At 32.1% G+C, this 16,306-nt stretch overlaps 1 protein-coding gene across 1 annotated transcript in view; it reads left to right on the plus strand.

Annotated features, from left to right (window-relative positions):
- Window positions 1–16,306, plus strand: part of CNIH3 (cornichon family AMPA receptor auxiliary protein 3) — a 1,634,537-nt gene that overhangs the window by 486,585 nt on the left and 1,131,646 nt on the right. The window lies entirely within an intron of this gene.

Below are 16,306 nucleotides of genomic sequence, written 5' to 3' on the forward strand. Positions count from 1 at the left end.
CAGGAGACCTCTGCATCATGTATAGTGCTTCAGTGTTCTCAATGTCATACAGGTAACCTCTGCATCATGCATAGAGCTTCAGCCTTCTCAGTGTCATACAGGTGACCTTTGCATCATGTATAGTGCTTCAGTGTTCTCAATGTCATACAGGTGACCTCTGCATCATGCATAGAGCTTCAGCTTTCTCAGTTTCATACAGGTGACCTTTGCATCATGTATAGTGCTTCAGTGTTCTCAATATCATACAGGTGACCTCTGCATTATGCATAGAGCTTTAGCCTTCTCAGTGTCATACAGGTGACCTTTGCATCATGTATAGTGCTTCAGCCTTCTCAGTGTCATACAGCTGACCTCTGCATCATGTATAGTGCTTCAGCCCTCTCAGTGTCATGCAGGTGACCTCTGCATCATGTACCTTCTCAGTGTCATACAGGTGACCTCTGCATCATGTATAGTGCTTCAGTGTTCTCAATGTCATACAGGTGACCTCTGTATCATGCATAGAGCTTCAGCCTTCTCAGTGTCATACAGGTGACCTCTGAATCATGTGTAGTGCTTCAGCCTTCTCAGTTTCATACAGGTGACCTCTGCATCATGTATAGTGCTCCAGCCTTCTCAGTATCAGCATGTCACCTCTGCATCATGTATCTTCTCAGTGTCTTACAGGTGACCTCTGCATCATGTATAGAGCTTCAGCAGGCCCTGTTCTGTCAGACCTGTTACACACTTGCATGTCTAATGGTATCATAAACTCACACTCAAGGGATCTCAATCTGTTTTGTAAAATAACAGAACATGTTGGATGAACAGGTTTGTATCACAGAGGATACCACTTCTGTGGAACCTTCTTCCACTTCAAATAAAATAAAGTACTTTTCTTACTCTATTCAAACATAATTTGGATGAATGGAGGAGTAATCATGAATTCACCCCCTGTTTAGCACCCTGGTCCCTCATGGATATGGGAAATATGTAAATGTACTAACAAATCCCTGTTCAGCCCACCTCTGGGCTATTTACATGCAAAATGTAATGGCTAAAAACTAGGAGTGTAAGGCTATTTTTTAAGATCCTCACAGCCCAGTAAGTACCTATAAACAGAGTTATTTACAGTGGACATCTGTTCCTCCTTTCACTGTAGATCTTGCTGTGCTACAGCATTACTCTGAGACACAACTTGGGGAGTTTTTCTATGTACCTGTTGACTATCACACTTCTCACAGTCTCTATTTCCTTAAAAAAGGACTAGTTGTGGCGTTTCAGGTTGTTGATTGTTGTGCAACTTCAGATTCAGTGAATTTGTCTTTTACAGATGTGCACTGTTTGTTCAATACAGCTTTCCATCTTCCCCAGAGAAAATAAAAGGTTTTAGCTTTGCTGTTTTATCAGTGACTTCAGTTTGAGGGTGTAGATTAAAGGTTTTCAGTGGCATTTCTATTTCTGCTCTGTATACAGCATGCATCTCTTGCAGTCTTTTGCAGTTACTGTCATTGGTAGTTATTCTATCTGTTGATTTCTTGTTAGCATTTTTTGTACATTATGTTGGCTTTCTTGCATGATTAATGCAGATGAAGTGGGTAACATGCCGCTTTTTAATCTTCTGACCACTAATAGTTAAACCTGTTAAGGCTGAGTCTCTTCTATGTAATATTCCTGCATTCCTAAACTGTGACATGACAGTCCTCATTGTTTTAAATATTTTTTTTCATTTATTCACTAGCCTGTGAACAGTTTGGACTGAGTGTTGTATGTCTGAATTCTCATTCACATATAAATCTTACTTCCTGACTTTTGCATTGTGGACCATTGTCAGATATGACATCAGGTGTCTGATGTCTTTATCTTTTAATTACCTGGTGTTGTACTTGACAAATACCAAATATCTCAGTTTCTCCTTTGTGTGTCAGATCTTCTTGTATCTTTCAGCATAAAAGTCTGTACACACTGTAGGCCTGATAAAGGTGGTTTACTATAGCAATAACCCATGGCTGGATGTGGGTAATGCTGGATTTACCCACAGTTGATGTGAATTGGTCATAAGGGCAAAGCCCGAGTGACCAAACAAAGCCAACCATAGGTAAATCCAGCATTACCCACACACAGCCGTGGGTTATTGCTGTTATGCAATGACATTATGTAAGAAAAAAATTACTTACTTTTCTTAAATAATGTCTTTGAATAATGGTGCCGTGGTGTTTTTCTCCTTCTTATTGGTATCCTGGGGTTTTCTATTTTTTTTTTCAAAAATGTTTTTTATTTATTTTTATAACAAGAATAATAACAGTAATAACATATTTACACTCAAAACTGAAACAAATTATTTACAAAGTCCATAACAAGGAAATACTTCTATATACATTCAGGAAATCATCTAATAATTTTTTAGTAATGATTGTAACTTTTCCCAAGCAATTAATTTGTGTGTTAAATTCTTTGTATTCATTTTTAACCTAGATATTTCTTTTTCACATAAGGTCCTGGCTAAATAAATAAATACATTTCTGAAAGATATAGGAGAGTTAGTTTTCCATTTTTTTGTCTCAACCTTTCTTGCTACTGCAAGTATTGACCAAAGAAGATGTGTTTGAGATCTGGGTACGATTTCTGGTACTGGTACATTAAATAAAATGAGTGAACTTGAAATTTCACAATTATCATTCCATAAGGCCTTACATAAACATTCAAATTCCTTTCAAAATTGGGATAACATATTACACGCAACAATCATATGAAACCAGTCACCGTCTGTAGCTTTACACCTCCAACATTTCATATAATTTGTTTTGTACATACTTGCAATTCTTTGAGGTGTATAATAACTTCTATGGAGGAATTCCTATGTATATATTTTCTAGTAAGGAGAAATTGTTGTTTTTTGTACTGATTTTAGAAGTAGTTTCTTGTTTTTAGTAGTAAATTCTCCATTATTTATTTTGGTGGAGTGTTCCCAAAAAGAAGCATTTGTGGAATTATCAGTCTAATGACTTTATATATTAGGGATATAAATGAGGTACCTTTCAAAGAATCATCAATTATGTTAGTCAAAAGTTCTAGTGTTTTAGGTATGTTGTTTCCATGGGTTTGTAAGGAAAATATAGTTTTGTTATATATAAATTCTCTGCAGATTTGTATGTCTATCCAGTTATTATTATGTAGGCTGTATCTAGTAATTAGATGGTTAGCTGAATAAATTCCATTAGTGGATAAGAATTGGTTCCAGTATATTAAGTCATTATTTTTAAATTCAAACATTTTATTTTTATCAAAAGATATTAAACATTCATTAGTATAAGCAAATGGAAAAATGAATATTAATAGGCTTTTAATTGACTGGTTAGATTGGGTGATTTTCATGAAATTTGCTATTATTAGACTGATAAAGGAGCAAGATTTTAACTTCTGCTTATCTTGTATGTATATTTTTTAAAGACGAAATAAAGGTATTTTGGTGTATTGTAGTTAGAGGGTCAATTAATGTTCTATTATTGTTTAATAAATTTTTTTCATGTAATAGTTTCCAATATGAATTATATGAGGGGTTTAACCATAAAAGGATTATATTAAAAATAGAAGCATTTACATAATATTCAGTATTAGGAAAACTAATACCTCCTTCTTCCCAACTTGCAACATGTCTTTGTAAAGATATTCTGGGTTTTTGAGGATACCACAGAAATTTTAGTAAGTTATTACTAATTTTTTTTAATATTTTCATGGTTGGGGGAATGATTAAAGACTGACTTATATAAAGAATTTTGGGTAACACTATAATTTTAATTAGCATTAGTCTGTCCTCAAAAGTAAAATAAAGTTTGGTCCAATTATCTGTGAGATTAATAATTAGATTTGTTAAGATATTATAGTTTGTAGTAATTGTATTCTTAAGAGTGGAATTCATTTGAACACCCAGGTATTTAATTTGTGTATTGTCCCAGTTAAAGCATTTATAACTTTTCATTTTCATAGTCATCTTTTTATTTATTAACAAAATGTGGGTCTTGTTATAATTACATTTTAGTCCAGATAAACCTTCAAATAAATCTAAAGTGTTAAGTAGCTGATCTAAAGATGTATCAATGTCCCCACTAGTTAGTAACAAATCATCCGCAAATAGCTGAATCTTTGGAAATATGTTACTATTTAAATTATAGCCTTTAATGTGAACATTATTTCTAATATAGTTGGCTAGTGGTTCTACAGCTAGAGCAAAAATTAAAAGGGAAATAGGGCAACCTTGTTTTGTTCCTTTTGTAAGTTTAAATGAGGGGGATAAGAAAGAGCCTATTTTTACAAAAGAAACAGAGTCTTCATAAAGGTTTCTAATTAATTTTATAAAATTTAGGGAAAATTTATAGTGTTGTAAAGCTTTAAATAGATAGGACCAGCTCAGTGAATCAAAGGCTTTGTTTATGTCTAGACTCATTATTGTTAATTTGTTTTTATTTTTATTAGCTAAATCTATAAGAGTCAGAAGTCTTATTATATTATCTTGGACTTTTCTCTGTTTAATAAAACCCATTTGATCTTCCTCTATTAGGCTAGGTATAATGGAATTTGATATTATGCTCATGAAAATCTTATAATCTATATTTAATAGTGAGATGGGCCTATAGGAGGAACAGTAAGTAGGCTCTTTATCAGGTTTAAGTATGGGAGAGATTAATGAATATCTCCATGATGGTGGGATATTATAAGTAGTTTTGATTTCCCAAAATGTGTTTAGTAGTATTTTTAAGGTATTATCAGGAAGGATTTTATATATTTCAGGAATTAAACCATCTAACCTTGGTGCTTTATTAGTTTTTAAGTTGTTTATTTGATTTTTTAGTTCTGTAAATGTGAAAGGTCTATCAATTTTAGCAATATTCCCAGGGGATAAGGTCTTTAGAATATTATCAGATAAGAATTTGTCTAGATTTATATTTTCATTTATTGGTTTGAGAGTATTTATATTCTCATAATGTTTTTTGAAACCTTGTAGTATGGAATTTAAATTTGTAGCTTTAATTTTTCTCATATTTTCAACATATGTAATTTCTTTTATGTGATTTCTTTCTTTCAAGTACTTTCAGCAAACTGCAATTCTATGTAGACTTTTAGGATTTATACAGTATGAGCATAATTTCATTTTCTCTAGATTTATAGATATTTTGTGTTGCAATACATTTTGATATTCTTTGTTTAATTTATTCATATTATGTAAGACGTTCTTATCATTTGTTGTTAGATTTCCTTTTAAGTTATCTAATTCAGTTTGAATATCTTGTAGTCTTTTTTATCCCATTCCTTTCTTTTTTGAATATACCACATTTTAACTTTTCCATATAATACAACTTTGAGGGTGTCCCATAGAATTGTATCCGAAACTTCTCCATTGTTATTTGTTTCTAAAATCTGATTAATTTCTGAAAACATCCATTCTTGATAGCCTTTTATTTTTGTAATATAAGCTGGTATTCTTTGGCAATGTATTAAGGGTTCAGTTTGAAAAGTTATACTAAAAGTAATGGCATTATGATCAGAAAGGGGACAAGATATTAATAATACATTATCTATTTTTGATTGTAAAGAATTTGACACCAAGACTTTATCTGTATTAGTTTGTGTCCCAAACCTATATGAATAGGGAGAGAACTTTAGGGAAGAGGGAAGTTTTATATGGCATATGTGTTTTAAATTTCTTGTATTGATATAATTATGTAGGTGTTTTGCTACAGGGGAGGTCTTGAAGGTTTTAGAACTCGTAGTTTCATCAGATGAAAGAATACAATTAAAATCCCCTGCAACTATCATTTCTCCTCTAGAATGTAAAGTTATAATGTCTACGTATTTATTTACTGACTTTGTACCAATTCCAGGGATCCAGTAAGAGTTTATGAGTGTATAGTATTTCCTTTCAAGCTTAATTACTACTAAAGTTAACATACCCTCTTTGTCTATATATGAGTTTACAATTTCAGGAAGCCTTAGACTTTTTTTCCAAAGAATTAGTTTACCTCTTCTTTTGTAATTAAAGTGGGAACTAGTCAATATTTTATAGTCTTTTAGTGTTAGCTTATTTAAGTCTTGGGATATTAAATGTGTCTCCTGAAGAAATACTATATCAGCCTTATGTAAAGAAAGGTATTTATTAATGCTTGCTCTTTTAATATGGTTATTTAGCCCATTAACATTCAATGATAGACAATTATACGTTACGACCATTTAAAATGTATAATAGTTCAAAATAGCTATAATGATTTCTCAGGGGATTAACCTTGTAGGTTATAACAAAATTTGTTATGAACTGAGTCTCTGTAACAACTAAAGAAGGTAAAATTTTATTTACAATAACATCCTTCTTCATGGAACCTAGTGTTCCTGGCTTAATATGTGTTATATACAAGCCACAGGTCTGCCAACACATATTCAATAACACTGAGACACTGCAACTGTATGCTTCATTAATAACCAAAAAGAAGATAGGGTTATATATTGTAGAGTCTGTATGAACTAATATTTTGATTACGGTTAAATGTAAGTAATGTATAATACCTTACTATTCTTACAATCAATCATTCAGAGAATGGTAACAACAAACTTTTAAATTTGTGTGTGCATAAACTATCTATTAATTAAATTATTTATTCTATTATAACCTTCATTTCCCCTCCCCAAAAAAACAGAAGTTTGTTTAAATAAACTAGGTCATATAAAATTTAAGAAAAAAGAAAATTTCAGTACGTTACTACAAATGTTATATTTCATGGGGTGTCAAGTTGGGGAAACAGTATACAAAAAAAAAAGATTTTCTCTATATTTATATATATTTTGTGTTGCAATACATTTTGCTATTCTTTGTTTAATTTGTTTATATTATCTAAGACTTTCTTATCATTTGGTGTAAGATTACCTTTTAAGTTATCTAATTCAGTTTGAATATCTTGTAGTCTTTTATCCCATTCCTTTCTTTTTTGCATATACCACATTTTAACTTTTCCATATAATACAACTTTGAGGGTGTCCCATAGAATTTTATCTGAAACTTCTCCATTGTTATTTGTTTCTAAAATCTGATTAATTTCTGATAACATCAATTCTTGATAGCCTTTTATTTTTGTAATATAAGCTGGTATTCATTGGCAATGTATTAAGGGTTCAGTTTGAAAAGTTATACTAAAAGTAATGGCATTATGATCAGAAAGGGGACAAGATATTAATAATACATTATCTATTTTTGATTGTAAAGAATTTGACACCAAGACTTTATCTATATTAGCTTGTGTCCCAAACCTATATGAATAGTGAGAGAACTTTAGGGAAGAGGGACGTTTTATATGGTAGATGTGTTTTAAATTTCTTGTATTGATATAATTATGTAGGTGTTTTGCTACAGGGGAGGTCTTGAAGGTTTTAGAACTTATAGTTTCATCAGATGAAAGAATACAATTAAAATCCCCTGCAACTATCATTTCTCCTCTAGAAGGTAAAGTTATAATTTCTAAGTATTTCTTTACTGACTTTGTACCAATTCCAGGGATCCAGTAAGAGTTTATGAGTGTATAGTATTTCCTTTCAAGCTTAATTACTACTAAAGTTAACATACCCTCTTTGTCTATATATGAGTTTACAATTTCTGGAAGCCTTAGACTTTTTTTTCCAAAGAATTAGTATACCTCTTCTTTTGTAATTAAATTGGGAACTAGTCAATATTTTATAGTCTTTTAGTGTTAGCTTATTTAAGTCTTGGGATATTAAATGTGTCTCCTGAAGAAATACTATATCAGCCTTATGTAAAGAAAGGTACTTATTAATGCTTGCTCTTTTAATATGGTTATTTAGCCCATTAACATTCAGTGATAGACAATTATACGTTAAGACCATTTAAAATGTATAATACTTCAAAATAGCTATAATGATTTTCTAGGGGATTAACCTTGTAGGTTATAACAAAATGTGTTATGGACGGAGTTTCTGTAACAACTAAAGAAGGTAAAATTGTATTTACAATAACATCCTTCTTCATGGAACCTAGTGTTCCTGGCTTAATATGTGTTACATACAAGCCACAGGTCTGCCAACACATAATCAATAACATTGGGACACTGCAACTGCATGCTTCATTAATAACCAAAAAGAAGATAGGGTTATATATTGTATAGCTTAAATGAACTAATATTTTGATTAAGGTTAAATGTAAGTAATATATAATACCTTACTATTCTTACAATCAATCATTCAGAGAATGGTAACAGCAAACTTTTAAATTTATGTGTGCATAAACTATCTATTAATTAAAGTATTTATTCTATTATAACCTTCATTTCCCCTCCCCAAAAAACAGAAGTTTGTTTAAATAAACTAGGCCATATAAAATTTAAGAAAAAATAAAATTTCAGTACGTTACTACAAATGTTATATTTCATGAGGTGTCAAGTTGGGGAAACAGTATAAAAAAAAAGAAAAGGAGTATGCATTTGTACATATATTTTTTGACCTTCATCCACAATATTTTAACATATAATATTTGGTTAATCTCTATATTTTCTCATAATGTGTCTTGCAAGGTACTGACAAGACTTAGAGAAAAAAATCTCATCACATCATAAAGTTAACAAGTTATGGCAACAGTATAACACAGTATCCCTTAAAATTATTACAAAAACTAAGGGTGAAATACTTTAGCATTGACATTTTAACCAATACTTCTTTAGTATGTAATGCATTTGTGCACCATCTCCACACATAACCAATGTTCAAAAAAATGTATTGTATTAAGTGGCTGCACTGCTTTTTTATTATATTTTTATTGGTACTCTTCCATTATAAGGACAACACCCCCAATGAGCTGATGGAATGTCTTGTATTACCTTTTCAAGGTGAGTGTTTGTAAGAGGGACAATACCATAACTTAATAACGTCCAATTAAGTCATGACATTTTCAAAAATGTTATGACACTTTATTTCTTGTAGGTAGTACATCTCTTTCTACAGCTGTTTGGCACTGCTGATGAATACTGCGAGTAGATTAAGTAGTCCATTGCTTATGAGTTATTGTGAGCAAGACCCCTTGATTCTAGCACAAGATTTAGTGGCAGTTATGATGCACAAAAAGGAGGGAACTTCACAACTCGTTTTTATTTTAGTGGAATGACTTTCTTAGCAATGAATTCAGCAAAAGGATAGTTTTACAGACCAAAGATTAATATGAATGTGTGTAGCGTTTTTATAGGAAGACAGAATCATTTTGTCTATTTCCTGATTATTCTTCATATATAGATTATACATACAACAGTGGCTGCTCAGTCATAACAAAGCTTTTAACTTCTTTATTGAACAATCAGCAGCGAAGACGAGAAATAATGGCTTTAAAACCTTACTCTAGCTGAATTCCTGTTAATACAACACATGTTGTACTAACTTTCATTTTCTAAACAATAATAACTATGTATTACTTGCGTTACTGCCTGAATGCAATGTAGTGCTTTACCAGGAAATGAAGCATTTTAGAAGGAACAGCATGACAGTATGAGGCAAAATCAGGAGGACCACTCTACAAATTAACAGCAGTGTGATTATTACATTGGAACTGTTGCCCTGACAACAAAAAAGCACCTTGTTATTCAAGCAGCATTATAAACCTTGTAAAACATATAGATAATTATTTTTATTTGCCAGGTATATTGAAATAAAGCTCGTTTTATGTTTTGAGTTACTTTGCCATTTTTCCAGCATTCCGATTGGTCCGTTGGTCTCAAAGAGGAACTACAGGTTCAGAGGTCAATTGTTCAGTTCCTGCTAGGTGTCTCAGTTGTTTCTGTGAAGAAATGAAGCTCGTGGATGGATTACAAGGCTTGAGTTGCTTTCAAAAACTCTAATTTCAAAACCATTTAGGTAAGAAGGTGAGAATTATATTTAACATGTATCAAATGATTAAAAAAAATGTTTGCGAAATGCTGCAAGTTTATTTGTGTTACAAATTTAATGTACTGTAAAAAAATGGCAGTTTAAGCACATTTACTTCCATACTATTTAAAAACAGGCATAAAATATAAGCTCTAGCTTAAAAGTTATTTATAAGTAATATGTCATGCTTGCTTCACTAAATGAACACATCTCCAGTACTTTGTTAAACAACATAAACAGAGCCTTTTTAGTAGGCTCTATAGTTTTCATAAAATCAAGACATAGAATACTATAACCACACTGCAAGTAAGACATTGCATTTATGTAAATCCCAACATGTTACATTAGCTATATTTTATGAACTTTTTTATGTGTGTTTTCTTTTTAGGTAATAATAGAGAAAATAAATAAATAAATAAATAATAATATATACTTTATCCAAGATGTAGTTTAATTCATGGAAGTTATTAAGAATAACAGCTAGGCATTTTTTAGGTACCTTGCAGCTTATGCTAAATGTAATGGATACATTTTAATTACTAAAGGTTATTAAGAATAACAGCTGGGCATTTCTTAAGTACCTTGCAGCTTATACTAAATGTGATGGATGAAGTTATGTTACTTCATATATCTATATTATTGATTTAAAATAGCAATAGAGATATTAATGAAAATAAAAATCATATTTTACATTGTTTATCTTTGCAGCAATCTGTGCTATCAGAATGTTAGTTGACTATTCAAAAGATTTAAGATAGAGGAGACAAAAAAGGTAAAAAGTACATTTTGCTCATTTGTCTTTGAGTTTCTTCTTGTCTTTCACAGTCCAGTCAGACTTTGTTGCTGCTTGTCTCTTTAATGTTGAAGTATTATCCATTTGATCTTCTCTAGTTACCAGATTCTTCTTCTTTATAAAAGTGTTGGCTTCTTCTAAAGTTTCAAAGGTTCTTTTCCCCTCAGGAAGGCAAAGTCTAATTTTGGCAGGGTATGTTAATTGTACCTTAATACCAGTTTGCTTGAGAGATTTGAGGAAAGGAATGAAAGTTTTTCTATTTGTAAAAACAGTAGTAGAGTAGTCATCAAATCTGACTATCTGAGCATTTATTTTTATAGGAGAGAGAGCCCAAGCTGATTTTAAGATCAGATCTTTGTCCTGGCTAGACATTAGTTTTGCTATTATTGAGCTCGGATATGTCTTATTATTGTTTGATGGGATTATAGTTAGTGATCTATGGGCTCTTTCAAAGCCAAAAGAAAGAGCCTCTGGTAAATTTAGTGTTTTAGGGATCCATGTTGTCAAAAAATTAATCATATTGTCTCCTTCCATTCCTTCTGATATACCGTATATCCTTATGTTATTTCTTCTGGTTCGGTTTTCTAAATCATCTACTTTATTGATGAGTTTGTTGTTTTGTAATAGGAGAGTTTCCATATTTTTCTTTGCATCTATCAGTCTGCTGTCAATATCCGAGACAGATTCTTCTATTGCTGAAATTTGTATTGTCTGTTGTTTTAGAATGTCACTCATTATTTCAATTTGTTTATTGGAATCTTCTTTTATTTTATCCACTTTTGTATCTAGTTTGTCCATTTTTGTTGTTAGGTCTTGGATATTTGTCAGAATGGAGTGTATCTCTTTCTTCAGAGAGCTGTCTTGCTGTGTAGATTTTAAAAGACTCATCTTTTCTTTAAGTGCAGTTTTCCCTTCCTTCTTTCTTGTTAGTTTGACAGGAAAATCTGGAGATTCTTAAATACACCTAAAGAAAGCTTTCGAGTTGTACTTTATAGAACTATTAATTTGAAATTATTTGTGGTGATTTTTAGTAATAAATCCTGTCAGGAAAGTTGAAAAGCTGCAGAGCAGAGATTTTATGCTGCTATCAGGCTTCCATCTAAGCCACGCTCCCCTCCTGGGGCTTTCTTGATATACTGTGCATGCATATGGGACATGTTCCCATGCTTACAGCAGTGCTTTGGAAAGGAAGCAAAGGAGAAAGGAAGGTCTCCACTGCCATTTTTTTTTTTAATAAAAATAAAAAAATTAAGTTTGAAATCCAGTCATTTCAGTGATACGATTGAAACAGGGCAGAAATACAAAGATAAACAGGTACATTTCTTTAGTTTTGCATAATGTACCTGATTTTCTTTGTACTTTCCCTGTCCCATCTCTCTCATACCTCTGAACTGTCCAGATTTCAAAGTTAGTTTATATTTAAAAAAAAAATCAAGAAAAGGGTAAAGCTCAGTATCATATTTTAATAGAAGAAAGTTCGGGTGACTGGACTTTTGTCTATTGTTATATGTTTGATTTACAATGGGCAAGCAGGTTGGGCTGACCAATCAATGTGCACATTTTTGAATGTAAATACCTGTCAGTGTACAATATGTAGTAATGGTATGTAGTAGGCATGCAGTGGTGGTAGATGTAGTAATTTAATTTCTTATGAATTGAACCAGGCTAAATTATACTGTCTTTTGTAAATTTGAACTCAGAATTGTTCCTTTCTTCTGTAAAGGCAGAATTAAGACAAACTCCTCTGTTTTTTTGTATTTTCTGGACTTTTACAGACCTCTGAGTATCTGTATTTAATCTTCCGAGTATCTAAACTGACTTCTGAATATTTAATATGCGGGATATTTGAACTGATTTCTGTACTTGGTCTGCTGAGTATGTAAATTAAACTTCTGTACTCAAATCTTCTGAGTAGCTCAACAGAATTGTATATTCAATCTTCTGAGTATCTCAAATGAACTGACATCTGGCTAGAAAATATCTCCCATAATACTAAACCCCTGTAAATTTTCTACAAGTTCTACATGCCTCTTTAACCTTGGCTCCCTAACCTTGTACCGTCTAAGCAGGATATGATTTGTACCAAATGTTCCTCACATTCCGTTAGCACTTCTCATCTTTATCCTCATAAGTAATGCTGTGGCAGTTACCATGTCTCGTTTTACAATATTCAGATTTTACTTGTCCCATTTTGGGGTATGTTTTGCACTGCTTACTTGAACATTTTTAAGAATCCATTGTGATTCTTCTTCTACAATTTTAAGCAGATTCATTTAATCATACCTGCTGTGTCTGTATTTTTGTCATCCAGTGTTTTATAGCATTTTTTTCTCTTACTAATGGATTTAGGCAGAACATGATTCTGAATTCTATTCATTATTATGTTACTTTAGGCAATTATCAATGGTAAGATCTCAGCTGTACAGCACTGGAGCCCAAGATTCAATTAGTGGGCTGCTCTAAGCTGCTTATATATGTTCTATTTACTCTTGCTTTGTCACCTGGATCATTGCTGAAAAGGGTCCGTGGACTAGCCTTCTTAGCAGTTCAGCAAATAATAAAATACAATTCAAAGTAAAAAATGTGAAAACACACTGGTTTCTTTTATCATAAAACATATCCTGTGGTCCCTATGTTCAATTGTGCCTGTATGTCTACTAATATTAGTTGGCTAAGAATTGAAAAGTGGAGAAAAAACAGAACTTACTATATGTTAAAGTCAGTGGTCTTCACTTTCAATGTCCTAATAAAAATGCACACATAGAAAAGCCTGTCAAAGATTCTTGTTATACTACTAATTATAAGCGATAACATATTTAATGTATGTTTTTAATTGTTTTAACTTAGTTTGGGTTACTCTGTTATGCTTAGAATGAGCTCTAAATTAAAAAGATATTGGTATATTGCAAGTTAACATTTTTTCCCTTTTACAATTCACCTGAATTGCCATGTTAGCAGTACTATATCTACTATCTCATTTGGAATAATTAGTGCATATTTTAATGTTTGCTGACATATAGCAAATGCCCCAAGACTGCTGACACTGTATTCTAAGGTCTGAAATGTAAGTGATACTCTTCTTTCATACAGTTTAGTGCTCTGTTACTGCATCTGAACTTGTGGTTTGTCTCAATAAACTTAAATGACTTTAAGTAGTTTTAGTAAGCAGTAGGAAGTCTCTGCTTAATAGCGGTGTGACTTGTGGTCTGCACAGCAGAATGGCTCATAAAAGGCCTACGTATAGCTAAGGAGTGTTCGATTTAAATTGTAGTGGATGCATGATCACGCATTTCAGATATTAAATAGAACTTTTCATTATTTCTAAGTCTATTTCAGGTGAAGAAGCCATTTTGGCATATTATTTTTGGGAAGAGAAGGTTGCTGGCTCTGTACATTTCATTTGTTTCTGATTACATATTTTGGCATGGCTGTAACATATCATGAGGATAAGAAATTTGAGGGTAGTATATTCAGAAAACCAGTATTTGCTAATCAGTATCTACATAGAGATAGTTTACACCCACAACACATGAAAAGGGGTGTTGTAAAGGGTCACATTATTAGACTTAGCAGATTGCCTTCAAATGACAAAAGTTTTTTGGAAGAAGTTCTTCTTCTGAGGTCTCTGTTTATATCAAGAGGTTATAGTTTAGAGTGGTTGCAACAGATATAAGAAGAGGTAATGGATCTAAGAAGGGGGGTTGCTTCACCCATTTTAAAATCTACAGATATAATGGTAGGTCCAATAATCACTGATACATCTGATGTACCTGACAACAGAGTTGCGAATTACTATACTGCTTTCCCTATACCTATAGTTAATGAGATGTGGTACATAAAAGACATTATTGAAAACAATTGGAAAGTTCTGCTGGGAAACAAAGAACTTGTATCAACAATAGTTATGAAACCCAAATTCACTTACAAGAAAGTTACTAACATTACGAATATGCTAGAGTTTGGGAATACAAAGATAAACAGGTACATTTCTTTAGTTTTGCATAATGTACCTGATTTTCTTTGTACTTTCCCTGTCCCATCTCTCTCATACCTCTGAACTTGTTATATGTTCGATTTACAATGGGCAAGCAGGTTGGGCTGACCAATCAATGTGCACATTTTTGAATGTAAATACCTGTCAGTGTACAATATGTAGTAATGGTATGTAGTAGGCATGTAGTGGTGGTAGATGTAGTAATTTAATTTCTTATGAATTGAACCAGGCTAAATTATACCGTCTTTTGTAAATTTGAACTCAGAATTGTTCCTTTCTTCTGTAAAGGCAGAATTAAGACAAACTCCTCTGTTTTTTGTATTTTCTGGACTTTTACAGATCTCTGAGTATCTGTATATAATCTTCTGAGTATCTAAACTGACTTCTGAATATTTAATATGCAGGATATTTGAACTGATTTCTGTACTTGGTCTGCTGAGTATGTAAATTAAACTTCTGTACTCAAATCTTCTGAGTAGCTCAACAGAATTGTATATTCAATCTTCTGAGTATCTCAAATGAACTGACATCTGGCTAGAAAATATCTCCCATAATACTAAACCCCTGTAAATTTTCTACAAGTTCTACATGCCTCTTTAACCTTGGCTCCCTAACCTTGTACCGTCTAAGCAGGATATGATTTGTACCAAATGTTCCTCACATTCCGTTAGCACTTCTCATCTTTATCCTCATAAGTAATGCTGTGGCAGTTACCATGTCTCGTTTTACAATATTCAGATTTTACTTGTCCCATTTTGGGGTATGTTTTGCACTGCTTACTTGAACATTTTTAAGAATCCATTGCGATTCTTCTTCTACAGTTTTAAGCAGATTCATTTAATCATACCTGCTGTGTCTGTATTTTTGTCATCCAGTGGTTTATAGCATTTTTTTCTCTTACTAATGGATTTAGGCAGAACATGATTGTGAATTCTATTCATTATTATGTTATTTTAGGCAGTTATCAATGGTAAGATCTCAGCTGTACAACACTGGAGCCCAAGATTCAATTATTGGGCTGCTCTAATCTGCTTATATATGTTCTATTTACTCTTGCTTTGTCACCTGGATCATTGCTGAAAAGGGTCCGTGGACTAGCCTTCTTAGCAGTTCAGCAAATAATAAAATACAATTCAAAGTAAAAAATATGAAAACACACTGGTTTCTTTTATCATAAAACATATCCTGTGGCCCCTATGTTCAATTGTGCCTGTATGTCTACTAATATTAGTTGGCTAAGAATTGAAAAGTGGAGAAAAAACAGAACTTACTATATGTTAAAGTCAGTGGTCTTCACTTTCAATGTCCTAATAAAAATGCACACAAAGAAAAGCCTGTCAAAGATTCTTGTTATACTACTAATTATAAGCGATAACATATTTAATGTATGTTTTTAATTGTTTTAACTTAGTTTGGGTTACTCTGTTATGCTTAGAATGAGCTCTAAATTAAAAAGATATTGGTATATTGCAAGTTAACATTTTTCCCTTTTACAATTCACCTGAATTGCCATGTTAGCAGTACTATATCTACTATCTCATTTGGAATAATTAGTGCATATTTTAATGTTTGCTGACATATAGCAAATGCCCCAAGACTGCTGACGCTGTATTCTAAGGTCTGCAATGTAAGTG

Source organism: Protopterus annectens, chromosome 1.part2, assembly GCF_019279795.1.
Source record: "Protopterus annectens isolate FY-2018-M chromosome 1.part2, PAN1.0, whole genome shotgun sequence".
Classification (NCBI taxonomy): Eukaryota; Metazoa; Chordata; order Ceratodontiformes; family Protopteridae; genus Protopterus; species Protopterus annectens.